The sequence below is a fragment of the Trachypithecus francoisi genome, unplaced genomic scaffold, assembly GCF_009764315.1.
Source record: "Trachypithecus francoisi isolate TF-2019V2 unplaced genomic scaffold, Tfra_2.0 Lachesis_group10, whole genome shotgun sequence".
Lineage (NCBI taxonomy): Eukaryota > Metazoa > Chordata > Mammalia > Primates > Cercopithecidae > Trachypithecus > Trachypithecus francoisi.
Window position 1 is genome coordinate 14,389,948 of NW_022681455.1, and position 16,377 is coordinate 14,406,324.

Genomic DNA, 16,377 nt, shown 5'->3' on the forward strand with positions numbered 1-16,377 from the left:
TCGGGGCCCCAAGAGCCCACCTGATGCTCTTCCTACCTGTGGCTGAGCTGGTACCTAAAATGCAAGTCAGATACACTGATGACTAGTGGAACACAATATGCCAGCCTGGATCTTGGCCATGGCTGGTTGATGCATGGGAGGTCTGGGAGCCTCTAGGTGGGCACACCAGGGCAAGGATTTGAAAACTTAGGCTGCTCTGAAGGGCTGGAATACCATTTCCTGCCTTGGGGAGAGATTACGTTGACCCCAAAATCCTGGCAAGGGGCTGGGATAGGAGCTCAGATGTGCTTTATTTTTCTCTCTTAAGAAAAACAGAATGACATTTAGAGCTTTCCTATGGTATTAGAGAGATAATTGAAAAAAATACATATTTAGCCAGAAAAAAGAGTGAAGAAATACAGCACTACTTTTGCAGCTGATGCTGGCCACAGACCTCAAAGCTGCTCAGCTCCTGTTATCAGACTCTCCTGTGCAGTCCTCATGCCTGTTCACCAGTGTGTTTTCCAGTGTAGATTTTTTAACCTTTCTATTTTCAATTGAGAAGGGAAGAAATGATTAATTAATCATTACTTTTAAGCAATTGTGAGGCTTTTGGACTTAAACAGCTATGACTTTTGGTTAAAAATTACCTTAGGACATTTATTATTTTGAAACAAATTGCTTCCATTATTTAAAAACTGCACATAATTCTCACACTTATCTCTAAAATGTTTACAATTATATAGTGCATTTAAATGTAACTTTATTCCCAAAGCACGTTCATATTCTGGTTCATGGTCACACCACAATGCTGCGATGTAGCTCAGCAGAGGAACCCACCCCGTCACTGAGACACAGAGACAAGATCACAGAACTACTGCCACCTGCTTTCCTTGTATGAAGCAGGATTTGAACCTGAGTGTGTCTGAATTTAAAATGTGTGCTCTCGTCAGCATGGTTGCATTGAAGGTTTGGTTTCCTCTAGACACATCTGGTAAACCCCATTCTTTAGTATCATTCTAACCCCATTCAACCAGCATTCCCTCTGCCCTTAGTAGACAACAGGCCCTGTGCTAGCTAAGTTAGGGGATACAGAAATCAGTAGGTCACAGTCTACTCAAGGAAACAGGCACATAAAGAAATATTTACCAATGAGTCTTCATTCTTCACCCAATTTAGCTTTGCAGCAAACCTCCAGAGCCCATATTAAAAACATCCATGGAAAAGCCCACAAAACACACACACGCACAAATACACACACACACACACACGCACTCACACATGCACAGGCACGTACACCAACTATTGCCCACTGGGGGAAGATGAGATCAAGTAAACTTATATGAAGCAAAAGAAAATAATTTCCTGGACCTTGTCTAATTGATTTCAAGGTTTGTGGTCCACCTTTAGACGTGCAATAATTCCATCTCTCCAAGGAGGAACTTTGACGTAAGTAAAATCATTATGGGGCTCTTCTGGTATTCCCAAAGCAGTTAATGGAAGAAGGATGGACACCCAGCCTCCTCTCTCATTAGTGCCTTCAGGGACTTCAGCCAGATCAATTCCTCAGCCTTCCACCCTTTCTTCTGTAGCCTATTACTTAGTCCTTGAGTGGGACCTGCTACAGGGCTGAATCTTTTTAACTTTTTTAAAAAAGACTTCATTCTTTTTTTTTTTTTTCCTGAGATGGAGTCTCACTCTGTCACCCAGGCTGTAGTGCAGCGGCATGATCTTAGCTCACTGCAACCTCTGCCTCCTGGGTTCAAGTAATTCTCCTGTCTCAGTCTCCTGAGTAGCTAGGATTACAGGCGTGTTCCACCACGCCTGGCTACTTTTTGTGTTTTTAGTAGAGACGGGGTTTCGCCATGTTGGCCAGGCTGGTCTCAAACTCCTGACTTCGTGATTCGCCTGCCTTGGCCTCCCAAAATGCTGGGATTACAGGTGTGAACCACCGCCCCCAGCTAAGACTTCATTTTTTAGAGCAGTTTAAGGTTCACAGCAAAACTGAGCAGAAGGTACAGAGATTTTCCATGTGTCTCCTGCCCCCACAGATGCACAGCCTCCTCCATTATCAACACCCACCCCCAACTACAGCGGCGCAGTTGTCACAATTGGTAAGTCTGCATTGACATGTCATCATCACTCACAGTCCACAGTTTATATTAGGATTCGCTCTTGATGTTGGATATCCAATGGGTTTGGACAAATGCATGATGGTGTATATCTACCGTTATAGGATCCTACAGAGTAGTTTTACTGCATGAAAATCCTCTGTACTCTGCCCATTCATCCCTGCCTCCCCTCTAACCTCTGGCAATCATTGATCTTTTTCCTGTTTCCATAATTTTGCTTTCCCAGGATGTCACAGTTAGAGTCATAAAGTATGTAACCTTTTCAGATTGGCTTGTATCACTTAGTAATACGCATTTAAACTTCCGCCATGTCTTTTCGTGGCTTGATAGCCCATTTTGTTTTAGTGCTGGATGATATTCCTTTGTCTGAATGTGCCACAGTTTGTTCGTCCATTCACCTAATGAAGGACATCTTGGTTGTCTCCATGCTTTGGCAGCTATAGACAGCCCACTATAAACATGCTGTGTGGGTTTTCATGTGGACATACATTTCCAACTCATGTGGGTACATACCAAGGAGTGTGATTGCTGGATCATGTAGTAAGAGCATGTTTAGCTTTGTAAGAAACTGTCAAATAGTCCTCTAAAGTGGCTGTACATTTTTGCATTTCCCCCACTGATAAATGAGAGTTTCTATTGCTCCACATTCTCACCAGTATTTGGTGTTGTCAGTATTTTTTGGCTATTTGAATAGGTGTATAGTGGTATCTCATTATTGTTTCAATTTACATTTCCTTGATCCCATATGATGTGGAGCATCTTTTCATATGCTTATTTACCATCTCTATATCTTCTTTGGGGAGGTGCCTGTTAAGGACGTTGGTCTATTTTAAAAATTTGATGGTTTGTGTTCTTACTGTTGAGTTCAAAGCATTGTTATGTGTATTTTGGATAACAGTCCTTTTTCAGATATGTCTTTTGCAAATATTTTCCCCCAGTCTGTAGCTTGTCTTTTCATTCTCTTGACAATATCTTTTGCAGAGCAGAAATTTTTAATTTTAATAATGTCAAGTTTATTATTTTTTTCCTTGTGCCTTTGGTGTCATTATATAAAAAGTCATGGCTAAGCCCAAGGTCATCTCGATTTTCTCCTATGTTATCTTCTAAAAGTTTTATAGTTTTACATTTAAATCTGTGATCCCTTTTTAACTTTCTATATTGAAAAATTTTAAATATGCACATAAGTAAAGGGAAAAGAATAATGACCCCGTGTACCCATCATCTGTCACCCAGTGTCAACAATTATTATTATGCCAGTTTTATTTCATTTATCTTTTCCCTCCACATTGGTGTTTTTGTTTGTTTGTTTAATATGATGTAATTTCACTCCTACCTGCTTGGGAGGGGTAACCTTTTCAGGCAGCAGTTTGACATGGGGACCTTACCCTGTACGTGCTGGGTTCACTAAGTGTTAGTGCTGGTTCTGCCTACACTTTGGGGGCCCTGGTTCCTACAAAGTTTCCACGATGGCCCAGCTAGCTTAGTTAAATTACGTCTATTAATCTGAGTTGACTTTTACAATTCCTTCTTGATAGTTCTTATGTTTGCTTTGAAAATCTAGCTTTCGCACTTCCACTTAAGCACAAGCCTGAATAGCTTCATTTGCTTTGAGAGAAAAGCAAGTGGAGCCAGTCAACCTTATGAATGAGTGGAAGAGAAAAACAGTCAGTGTCCCTAACTGCAAGACACTGAGTAAAGATGAGCACAATGTGAAAAACAGAGGCAAATTTCCCAAACTGCACATCCATTGGTAGTGTGGAATCACAGAGTTTTAGTGCCCCAAGGAATTTAGCCACTGTTTGGCCATAACACCCTCATTTTATGGATCCAGATATACTAAGAAATTTATTTGAGGTCACACCGCTTGCTTTCTGATACTAAAGGCTGAGCCCTTAAACCACACTGCTCCACAGCCTCTAGGTACTGGTGAAAGTACCAAGACATGGAAGAGCGAGGAAGGGTGACTGTCTGAGACCATGGTAAGGGGTAAGCCTAGCCCTAAGTATCTTTAACTGTTGACATTTTCTTCAAAGAAGTCGTTCGCTTTATTTGTAACCAACACATATTAGATTAGTGCTAGATATATACTAGATGATAGCATAGAATGGCCCATGATATAAGAAAATTACCATTTTTAAGGAAAAGGCCCTCCCAGTGGCACGGTTAGCTCAGATGGGAGAGTGAGGCCAGGATGAACTGGGAAGACCCGAGCATCTCTCTGTGCTGGGAAGAAGGCAGGCCTGACAAGCCACAACTCCCTCACCGGTAGAAAACTCACTCAAGGCATGTATCCGCACAGTGGTAGGTAAGGTGCAGCATCCAGAAAGGTGAGAGGAAATAGGCTCGCTCACTAACATTCAAGGGAAGCGCCATGCAAAAGCTCGTAGCTGTAAGAAACTGTCTTTGCAACCCGTGTTGCCCTGACTCATTTCTTGTTCTTCCAAGTTTGAACAGTGCCCAGGTTGATGACAGGAACTAGAAATGATGTCAAGACTTAACTCTCATTTACTCATAAAGGTGTGGCAGGGATGTGGGTAGCCCCTAGGGTGAGTGCTACCCATGGAGGAAGAGGAACCATCCTTATTAAGCCCTCCATGTGTGGGGCATGGGGTGCTGCTGTGTGAGAAGAGAGAAAAATAGCTCTCTATAATATGGGTTGTTGAACATTATGGACTTCTCAGAATGAGTTAAATTCTCTTCTGTGGCTGACCATAATTCACCACAGAGACTCCTCTCCTAGATATATATTTTTGAAATTCCTAGACATGCAGAGATAAGTCCACCCTGGAACCTGTAGTGGGGTTCCTCCCTGAATCAGCTCAGGCCCCAAAGGGACCAGGTGCTATCTGTGACCTGTGCCAGGGAATACTCTGTACCCTGAAAGCCAAGCCTCAAGTATTCATTGCTTGCCATCTCCAGGGTAATTAAAGGGGAGAGAGTAAATCACACACTGAAAAACAGCCCTGAGTGCTTAAGTACTTGTCAGTCACCGAGACTGGCATATACTCAGAGTAGAGGAGACCTGGGGTTTGCATTACACACAACACCCCATGAGATCATTAGGGCTACTTCAAGCACATGGCTTTCAGGGTTGCCACAGCCCCTCCTTTTTGCCCAAGTAAATGCAATCAGATTCAACTGGGAACAAATTAGGGAGGCAAAATAAAGCACACTTACTGAAAACCAGCAAGAAACTCTACTGTCTACTATTAGAAAAATTAGAAACCATTTAACAACAAGAGACCATTTTGTGTTGGAAATAAAAGAGGCCCTGAATGAAGAGTGCCAGGCCAGAGCTGAGGGCGGCATCCAGGTGAGATCAAACGCAGAATGGGGGGCTGGCCCGGACTAAGCTGGGTTCACCTAAGTCCTTATTAGCTGATGAGCAAAGACTGCCCATCGAACCAGATGTGTGAAAATTGGCGGAGAATCAACTTTCCGTGGCATGTTTTCTTGGTAGATTTACTTGTATAATTTCCCATGTAAGAGGAAAAATAGCTTGGGCAGCATTTTCCAGAAGACTGGCACTAAGTCAATTTCAGTCCTTGAAAACTTAGAGGTCTAGCAGGCGTCCATAATGAAGTTGTGGCCAGTCTTTTTTTTTTTTTTTAATATGTTTTTTCTTCTCTATTTCCTTCTAGACCTCACAGTCACACCTCATATATTGAGATTCTAATTTGTTTAACATCTAGGTGCTGAGCAAAAAGGCAACACTAAACACTGATGGATAGTGTCACTACTGAGTAGCAATAAATGGGGGTGGGGAGTTGTGTGAAGAGCGAGAAAGTACACAGCTGATTTTCATTTCCTAATAGGCATTCTGCCTGGAAACCTGTATAAAGACCTGAAATATGTATCGCTCTAAAGACTGTGAATGTTTAAAATGTCATCTTAAATTAGTAAGTGTCTTTAAATCTTCACTCTTTTGTCACGTTTTAGTAATGTTTATTACACACCGTAAATCTTATTCATATCCACATAAATTGAGCCCCTAACCATGAGGGAAGCAAGTACTTCTACTCACGGATATAAGATTCTGGAGCAGTGGATGACATCAAATACTATGATTGCAAAAAGGAAAGCTCCCCCGGGGAAACCGGTTTGGGGAGAAGGAATAATCATCTTTCTACTTTCGTTGTCAAGAAAAAAATGTTAATATCTCTGAAATTCTGTCTAGCAATTTTAGGGGTTCAAAAAAGTGGTCATGTTCTGATGAAGGTTTAAATAAGTCGTTTCAACGGTGCTTGCATTCAGATTGATTTCAGCAAGTATAGTAACGGTGAATAAGATAAATCGAAAAGAAATCAAAGTTTGTTAAGATAGTACAAAAAAAGAAGAAATTTATAAAGGCTCAGGGTTATCTGCAGTGGGATTTTAGTGTATGTAAGGACAAAGAGTGACAAGATAAGAGTGGAGGGAAAAAAGAGTTCTGTTTAGAAGTTCTGGACTGACTGTCCCCAGACATCTGGGTTTCAAAGACCAGTAAAATCTTTTTTTTTAATTTTAGAGACTGACATATGGTTGATAGCTTTTAATTTTTCCAAATAAAGGACATAAAAAATGTTATTAACTATCATTTTGCATTCTTCTAAACAATAAAGATCCTTTTACTCAGAGTTTTACAAACAAAATCAGTTCAACTTTAGGGAAAATTCACCTTATCATCCTTTATTTTCTCATTTTGCCATGACTTTGCAATGGAACGCAGACGACTCTTTAGGAATTGCTGCAGGTTCCAGGGAGACCTATTTTTAATGCCAGCGAGGTCTTCAATATTTTAGGAGGAGATTTCTCCCACTGCCACACCTTGGTCCTGTGAGCTTTCCCCAGGTGCTTTTCTCTGCTGACTACTCAGGTTCCCGATCAGAGAAAAACCTTCAGCTAGGGTGTTGGGTATGGTCACCCATTAGCTTTTGTTCTGCAGGGATTGTCAGAGATGGCCTGGTGGGGACAATGACTGGGCGAGGAACTCTGGACTTAACTAGGTCTAACGTTGATATGTTTGGGATCTGTGTCCCCACCCAAATCTCATGTTGAAATGTAATCCTCAGTGTTGGAGTTGGGGCCTGGTGGGAGGTTACTGGATCATGGGGGCAGATTTCTTAGGAATGGTTTAGCACCATCTCCTCAGTACTGTCCTCACAATAGTCAGTGAGTTCTCATGAGATCAGATCTTTTAAACGTGTGTGGTTTAAAAGATCTCTCTCTGGCTCCACCCTCTCTCTCTGGCTCCTGCTTTCATCGTAAGACACCTGCTCCCCCTTCATCTTCTGCCATGATTGGGAGCTTCTTGAAGTCTCCCCAGAAGCAGTTGCCCTATGCTTCCTGTACAGCTTGCAGAACTGCAAGCCAATTAAGCCTCTTTTCTTTACAAATTACCCAGTATCGGGCATTTCTTAACAGCAATGTGAGAATGACTTAATACAAAGGTCGTCTCTGACTGCCTGGAAATGCTTTCTTTAGCTTCCAAATTTTCATGCAAGAGGCGTCTGCTCTTATAAATTCTTCCTGATCTGCCAGCCACCTTAGCCCTGGGTAGAATACACAGTGGATGGCAAGTTTGGCTGAAAAGCAGAACAATGTAGAAGCATTTTTAAAATGTAAATTTGGTTCTCCACCTGCTCTGGAAATTCTAATGTCGTGGTTCTGGGATATGCCCTGGAAGGTGTATTTTGATTTAAGAACTAAAACTCCCTGGATGATTCTGAAGCCTGAAGCCCACCTTCTTCTGGGTACCCTCCTTCCCTAGGATAGACTTTGTATGATATCCTCTATAACACTTCAGTGTACTTCCTGAATTGCTTTTCTCCCTTGGCAATTGTCTTTCTCAGCCCCCATGCCCATCCCTGCACCAACACACACACACACACACACACGTGTGCATTTGCACACCCCAAATTATAAAAACTTTAGTCAGGGAAATGATTTATGTTAGTTTCCATAATAACTAACACAATGCCTGGCACATAATAGAGGGTAGCCAAATAAATACTTATGCAATGTATATCAGTAAATGGATCTTTTCCAACTCGAAAATTCTGCATTTTGCTCCTTCCCATTGGTAAGCAGTAAGATAAAGTAATAGAAAGTGTAGATGCACACAGAATGATAAGCAGCTAATAGTCTGTGATGGCATGGAAAGAGCTGCGTTCCAGCACAGGTTGTACTGCTACAGCTGTACGCCCAGGAGCTACCCACTTACCTCCTTACTTCAGTGTGCTCAATCGTTAAGTAGACCACAGGGTCTCTCTGATCCTTTTTAGCTCTAAAATTCAATGCCGAGTAGACACAAATAATTTTCTTTCTAAAATTATAAACTGGCTTACATTTTAAAAAATACTTAATACAATTTCAAGGAAAGCAGAATTCCAGCATAGACAGCTGGCCCCTAAATTAACTCTTTTTATGGTTACTATTTAAAAACAAAAAGGTCTTCAATTTTTTTAAAAAATCTGCTTTTGCCTTACATAATCCATTCCTCTATTGATGAAATAGTTAGTATAGAAACCCCACACAAGACAACAGCTTACCTGAGTTCTTATTAAATATCTTCTTTAAAAATATATTCTGTAGCTGGTGTTACCAGCTGTCACTAAATCAGCTGACAACCTACCAAAAGAATAGTAAAAATGCCAGTCAAAAAATTAAAGCCAAATTGCTCACCATTTTAAAATGAGGAGACATTTTAAGACTCCTCCTAGCATTTGACATATGCCCAGACCATAATCTGAACCCTGTCTTCACTTAGTGGAATATTTTCAGCATAAACTGAAGTTAATATAGATTGGTGTCAACTACCACCTGTCACACAATGCTGAAAAGCCATGTCACCATGAGAAATGGACCAGTGGAAATAAATAACCTGCAAAGTGGTAGTCTGCAAATATTGACACACATGACCAGAATTGCAGATAAATGATAGCAAACATGGCACAGATCTAAACTTAAGGGCTTGCACATCTCTGTATCCTAGTCAATCTGCTTTTCATAAATCTGCTTAGCACTAATGACTGGAATGCATTTTTAATAAATTAATTTTGAATAAATGGGACTCTGGAGGGAGGTTGGGACTTGCCTTCATGTTATTAATAGTTAAAATGGAAGCATCAATTTAGGAACACATCTGCAGCTGTTGTAATACAGAGTCCAACAAAATGACCCCCACAATAGGTGACCCTGATTGTGCTGTGGATTTGCGTGGTCCTTAAAACTATTCAGTGGGTTCTCGAAGACATTATCAGTTTTGAAAAATGACCCATTATGTCTCCAATATGTGTTTTAAGCTGTTTATCCTATAGTCATGACAAATATAGCCTTATCCACACCCTGCCTTTATGTGTTCTGAACTGCAGACATGCAAGGCAGCTAACTGGGGCTGGGACTAAGTACTGCCTGTGACGGTGAGATAGAGAATAATAGTTTAACTGGGACGGAGAGGATCAGGGGCCACGTGCCTGCTTTATCCAACTGACCTAGAAAGAACAAAGTCTGCATCAATGCCTGTAGATTAATCCCTAAGATCCCCAATACTCAAACATAATGTTTACATGAAAGTCAATACTTTTCTAGGTCACCAGTGCCTAAAATTGGGTGACCCAAGTGTAAGAAGTAGTCAGACTTGGGTGGCAGAAATTGCTGCTTTAAAATTTTTCCTGCATACAAGAGACCTAATTGGGTCTCCTGAGACCTAAGTCCTCATGGCCAAAAGAACATCAACTCCCAGAGGGCAGGAACAGCCTCTGCCTCATTTAGTATTGAATGGCACAGCACCTAGTGGAGTGCCTGGCACTTAGTAAGTACTCAATACATTTGTGTTGAAGGAATGATTGATTGAATGAATGGATTCTATGGTTTCTGCTACAAGCAAAATAGCTTCATTCTCCCACTTCCTATGTTACACCCACTGTCAGTCCACCCCTTTCTTTGCAGTGACCTATCTTCTCCGACAACTGAGACTGGTGTGATAATTACCATTTGCCTTACAAAAATAAGAGATAATTGTTTCCCCTACATGCACCAAACTCTTAGAGATATCCAAGGAACGTTTTCTGCATAAACATGCAGGCCTCATCATATCACCATCAGCCTTGTATTGAAAATTAATGACTGTTTCATAAAATATTGAGACCTAAGACTGGCACTTAAAACAAAATTATCCTTTTCTTTTCCCTTAAAACCCCTCCTGATTAGATAACTGCCAGACTCCAGTAATGTGAAATAAACCTGCAAACACTCCACGATCAGAGTGACACAGCGTGCCTCACTCTCACGCTAGTGGGCTGGTGACTGGTTGGTTCTAGCACCCATTAGCATGAGTTAATGAGTAAGCATTCCCTTCCCTGTCACATTCCTTGCCTGTTATTAGCCAAAACCTGAACTATAGCTTAATTGCAGAAACCAGCCCGCCCATGGCAGATGAGGGCATGGTCCCTATTGTTGTGATTGCATTCAAAGTGCTAATTGGGGGAACCGTGACAGATAACATGCCCCGGCACTGCAGAGAGCAGCAGGTGGGGTGCTGGGACTATGGGTGCAGAGAAGAAAAATGGCATTTTCCAAGCCCCCAAGATTTGGTTTTCCTTGCACTTACTTACTCAGCTGTGCACAGTAAACTAGATTTCCCAAGTATCAGATAATCTTACAGATGTAGCTTCTTAGATTTTACTTTAGACCCTTGCTGGCTTTTCTGAATTTGGAATTGATCATTTCATAGACTCCCTAGAGCTACCCCTTCCACCTCACCCTGAATTCTCTGCTGCCTTCCTGAAGCTTCTGTTTGTCTACTAGGAGATTGGGTTTCTCTGACACTGAATCAATTGAAGAATCAGACATATTTGAGATTGCATGTGTTCAGAAACTCTGGCTTTTTAGTTTTAAATTTTGTTAAAACTCACGCATTTATAGGGCACTTTAGTTTTAGAATATTTGGTATCTTCAGCCTCTGTATTTAATTCACACAGCTCTTTTACTGACTAGGGATCATTTCTTTATGCTCACATTTCTTTATCTTAGAAACAGACATACTCATACCCAAAGTCTGCTGGCTGCCCGTATAAATTAGGATTATTTTGGTTGTGAGTGACAGTAAACAGCCCAACTAGGTTAAGTAAAATGGGATTCTTGACACACATATAATTGAAAAGTCCAGGAAAGGGGCTGGTTTCAGATGTACTGTGATTTAGAAGCTTAGATATCATGATGGCTTGTTTCTCGACTACCCTGGGTTTAGCTCCACTCTCCTCATCAGGATTGGGACTGTAGCCTCATAGTGCCTTTCTCTGAGCCTCATACCCAATGGAGAAACAGAAATTGTGATTCCTAGGCTTGAATCTCGTTGACCTTGACTGGCCAGACTTTGGGTCACATGCACACTCATGAACCAATCGCTGTGGACACGGGGCAGGTAGTGTGGTGATTGAATTATCCTAGATTACATGCTTCACTCCCGAGCGTAGGGGATGGAGTTGGCTGAATGAAAACAATATAGGCTAACAGTTGGGTGGGTATATGTCCAATAATATTAGGGCACTGCTGCCTCTAGATGGGAGAGTGGATAGTGGGTGGTATAAATGGCAAATATCCTCTAAACTACCACAGAAAAAAGAGCAATAATTGAAAACAGTAAAGCACTTTGAATCTCTTGAATTAAAAAGCAATATGAATTTACAAGATGCAAAACCCCCCCTTTTTTCTATGCTGACACAGGGAGATAGAAGTGGCACGCTATACAAACTCAGTGTTACTTGGCATTTGTCTCAGTGATAGTGTTGTGATTCGATTGATGTGACCAAAGCTAAATTCGGAATTGAGAATCTGTTCATGCCATATTGAGGTCCTCTTTTGCAACTTTATATTTATCAGCATGGGCTATTGTAAGAAACAAGATGGTTGTCATAAATTGATCAACACTCTCTGGTCTTCTGTTGTTCTTGCTTATTATGGACTTTGGGAAGAAGTCAATTAGAGAAGTTCTTTAGCCAGTATCATAATGAGTAATGGGAACATTTACATGATTGCTAATGGCTGAGTTTACACGATGCCTCAAAGCAGCAGTGGCGATGTTTGGCAGCAGCACATTACGACGGTGATTATCACTATAAATTAAGTTTATGTTGATATAATTAGCAGTTAAAAGCTAAAGTAATATTTATACTGATACAAGTTCTATCAAAGCCATACCAGTGCAAACAGGCTGTGAATGTTGATATAGTGGGGATAATTTCATCTTGCAAGAGGGGATGTTTCTAGAATTGAGATAGCCTATTGGTATACAGTTGCCCCTCCCACTCCTAGCCAAAAATAGAAAGTATAAACTTGACCAAATTGCTTCACAAATTCAGAATCTATAACTTGGCTCAGCAATCCCCACTGAGGAGAAGTAAGATGCATCTTGGTCGTTTTGGCCTTGAAACACTGAACCCGGAATGAGAGAGGGAGAGAGGGAGGAGGAATTGAGAAGGCATGGGATGCCTAGGTAACTGGTTGTGAGCACAAGCCCACAGTGACAAAGACAGGGTCTTGCCAGACAGGATCATTTGTCACAAGGGAAACCAGCTAGGAGGATCGGGAGGTCTCATTAAAAGCACCTGGCCATGAATTTATTACATGAGCTTTCTTGAGAAACTGCGTTTGGGGCCAAGAATTGTGAACCCACAGTCTTCCTTCTCTGCCCTAAGTGGCTGAAGGTTGTAGCAACACTTTACACTTTTGAGGTCACCAGCATCAGATGACAGTTCTTTCCTCAGAGAGTGGGCCAGATCCTCCCGACTCCAGGTCCTCAGCACAGTATCTAAGGGTGCCAAGTCACTCTGATTTCTTCTTCATGTCACATGCTTTGCAGGTACAGTCCCTAATCCATAAAACTATCCCCATCATTGGTAGGATTCTCTCTACCTTAGGGATAAGGGAATAGAGTAGGGGAAAGATAAATGACTTTTAAGAAGCCCCACAGTGAATAAGTGGTAGAGAAGGTGGTCAGGCGGCCTGAGGCTGGCTGGTTTTGGAACCATTTTGCCCCAGAAGCATTCATTCAGTCAGCAAATATGTATTTATTCAACACATATTTTTTGAGGGCCTGCCATCTGCCAGGCACTTTTCTATAAGATATATATATATATATACACACACACACACACATATATATACACATATATATGTGTGTGTATATATATGTGTGTGTGTGTATATATATATCTCTCAGTGAACTGAATAGGCAAAAACCTCTGTCCTCTGGAAGCCTGTATTTCAGGCTGCACTCTGGAAGTGTGTGATCTAGGGAGGAATCCTAGAATGCTCATTACATGCTTGCTCAAAGCCCTCACCTGCAGGGCTACTTGGGTTAACATGCTCTCTAGAGGGTTCACAGTGGTCTGATGTCTCTCTCTACCTGCAAAATATCCGGCAACTTAGCACTTCGAATACAAAAAAGAAAGAAGTTGGTAGCTTTTGCAAACTGAGAGAAATAGGAAATGATGGCATCAACTGGCCTTTAGTATCTTCTTTGGACAGGGAAAGTTGTTTGTTGTGCTTAAGATGGGAAGATAAATAACTGGCATCTCCAACCCTGAATTCAGTCTTGCCAGCTCTAGGTGACTACCTTGGCCTGCTTGGACTGCTATAATGGATACCATAGACTGGGTGGCTTAAATGACAGACATGTATTTCACACCGTTCTAGAGGCTGGGAAGTCCAAGATCTAGGTGCTGACAGATCTGGTGTCTGGTGAGGGCTCCTCATTTCCCAGTTTACAGGGACACAAACATTTAGTCCATAACAGTTACTAAGAGAACTGACATTTCCTGAGGACCTATTAGTTGCCGCACAAGTTATTTATGTCATCTCATTTAATCATCTCAGCAGGCCTAATGAAGTGGGAACTATTTTTCCAATTTTATAAATGAGGAAACTGAGGAACAACTAGTTAAATAACCTGTCCACATAGATTTTAGTAACTGAGCTGGGTTTCAGACCCTGGCCCATCCCCTGCCACCACTGAGGTGCCTGCTAACACCCTTCACCTAGGCGGGGGGCACTCAGAGGAAGAAAGTCAGCAGCCCATCTGTCCTTCTCCACCGTGCTCCCTCAGGATGCAAGCAGGAAGTCCTGTGCAGGAGGAGGTGGCTCCCCTCAGAGGGACACAGATGACTAGACTGTCGATGAGAAGCAAAGAAAAACCAGTGAAATCTGCAGAAGGGAAGGTCCCTTTTATGCTTTTGAAAAATTGTGTGGGGTGCCAGTGGCCTCTAGAGTGATAGGGAAAGTTTTCCATCATCCAGACAAAGGAGGTTAAGAAGAACAGCTGCAGACGTGCAAGAATAACTACAATAATTAGGTAGGCGAAGATATATACTCCTAACATTTTAAGCTTTACCCAAACTGGCCATGCACAGTGGCTCACGTCTATAATCCCACCATTTTGGGAGGTCTAGGTGGGAGGATTGCTTGAGCTCAGGAGTCTGAGAGCACCCTGGGCAACATAGTGAGACCCTGTCTCTACAAAAATAAATAAATAAATAAATAAAAATTAGCCTGGCATAGCGGTCCTGGCTACTTGTGTGGCTGGGGTGGGAGGATTACCTGAGTTCTGGAGTTCAAAGTAACAGTGATCCATGCTCATACCATTGCATCCCAGCCTCGACTATAAAGTGAGATGAAAGAAAGAGAGAGAGAGAGAGGAGAGAGAGAGAGAGAAGAAAGAAAGAAAGAAGAAGAAAGAAAGAAAGAAAGAGAGAGAGAGAGAGAGAGAAAGAAAAAGAAAGAAAGAAAGAAAGAGAAAGAAGAAAGAAAGAAAGAAAGAAAGAAAGAAAGAAGAAAGAAAGAAAGAAAGAAAGAGAAAGAAAGAAAGAATTTACCCAAACCAGCAGTATCTGAGAGAGAGGGCCTAGCACTATTCATTACTAGAGATCCTGGGTGCTGAGGCTGAGAAGGTTCTCTGTCCCCTCTCCAAGGATTCTGAGTAATCCCTGGGGTGGGGGTGGGAAGGCAGATGACAAGCAACATTCGTTCTTGGACTTCAAAGAGCTGGGAAGACTGGGACTTCCAAGCACCACTGGGGCACTGCCTATGCAATATTTGTCAACGACATTTTCTGCTAATTAGACCCCTTAAAAACAAGCAGAGTTCTAAGTGAGGAACAAGGATCTATCCAGAAGGGTGGGTGGTCCATCATCCTGTGTAACGATGGGGCGCTCCAGTCTGTGAAGCATGACACTCCCTTCATGTTCCTTCCCTCTGCCAAGAGTAACAAGTGTGTTTCCTGCACGAGGATTAGAATTTGCTGGAAGACTGTGGAAAGCCCCAGCACCAGAGACTGTCCAGCTAACACGAATTCTCTCCTGGACTGGTCTAATTTGGTCTTTTCTGACACCCGGAGCAAACTCTGCCCCTACCTTTCCTTTTGCCAAAGGACCCTCTGTAGTCAGAAGAGCTCTGGACTGAGCAGGAGGCCTGGGTTGCAGTCTCCACAGAGGCTGCGTGTGAGATGGGCTGTGGACAATCACCTCGTGCTTCTGGACCAAATGCCTTCTCCCTAAAGTCCTTTCTCTTCAGTTCTTATGGCTATGGCATCAAGCATAAAGAGCAGACATACAATGCATAGCCTTGTGCCATCACACGGACACACACTCACACACTCCAATACACACACACAAACACACACACAGACACACACACACAGACACATGCACACACACACTTCCTTTCAGGGCCCAAGTAAGAGGACAAACCTATTTTCAAGGTGAAAAATAAAGGCTCAGACTATTCTTTGCTTCAAATTCATCCAGGCTGCCCTCTCTTTTGGCACATCTGCAGCAGTGAAAGGAGAACAGGCCGGGCTTGCTGGCTGTGTGGGTGCAGCTTCAGTGCCTGGCCCAATCCCTTCCTCCACGCCACGCTGCCTGCATGTGTCCTTCGGCAAGCCACTCTCCAAGGGCCTCAGCATCCTCTGCAGTAAAAGCCGGGTAGCAGCAGTTCCTGCCTTGCAAGACTTTTGTTAGGATTGCTGGTGTCCATACATTGGAAGCTCCTAGAACAGGACTCGGCACTTACCAGCAGAGAGAGTGATGTTGTTAGCTCTCATTACCTCACCAAGCCATCTTTGGGTAAACCTCTGACTTTTTTTTTCTGCTGAGATTTCTTTCCTTTTCATCTCAGCTCTTGGTACTGCCAACTTAGGCTAAGAAATGTACTGACAACAATCTTTGAAATTTCCTAGCAAAAGCCTCTTCCAGCTCTGCATTAGTAAAATCACATTTCAGTCTCTAAAACA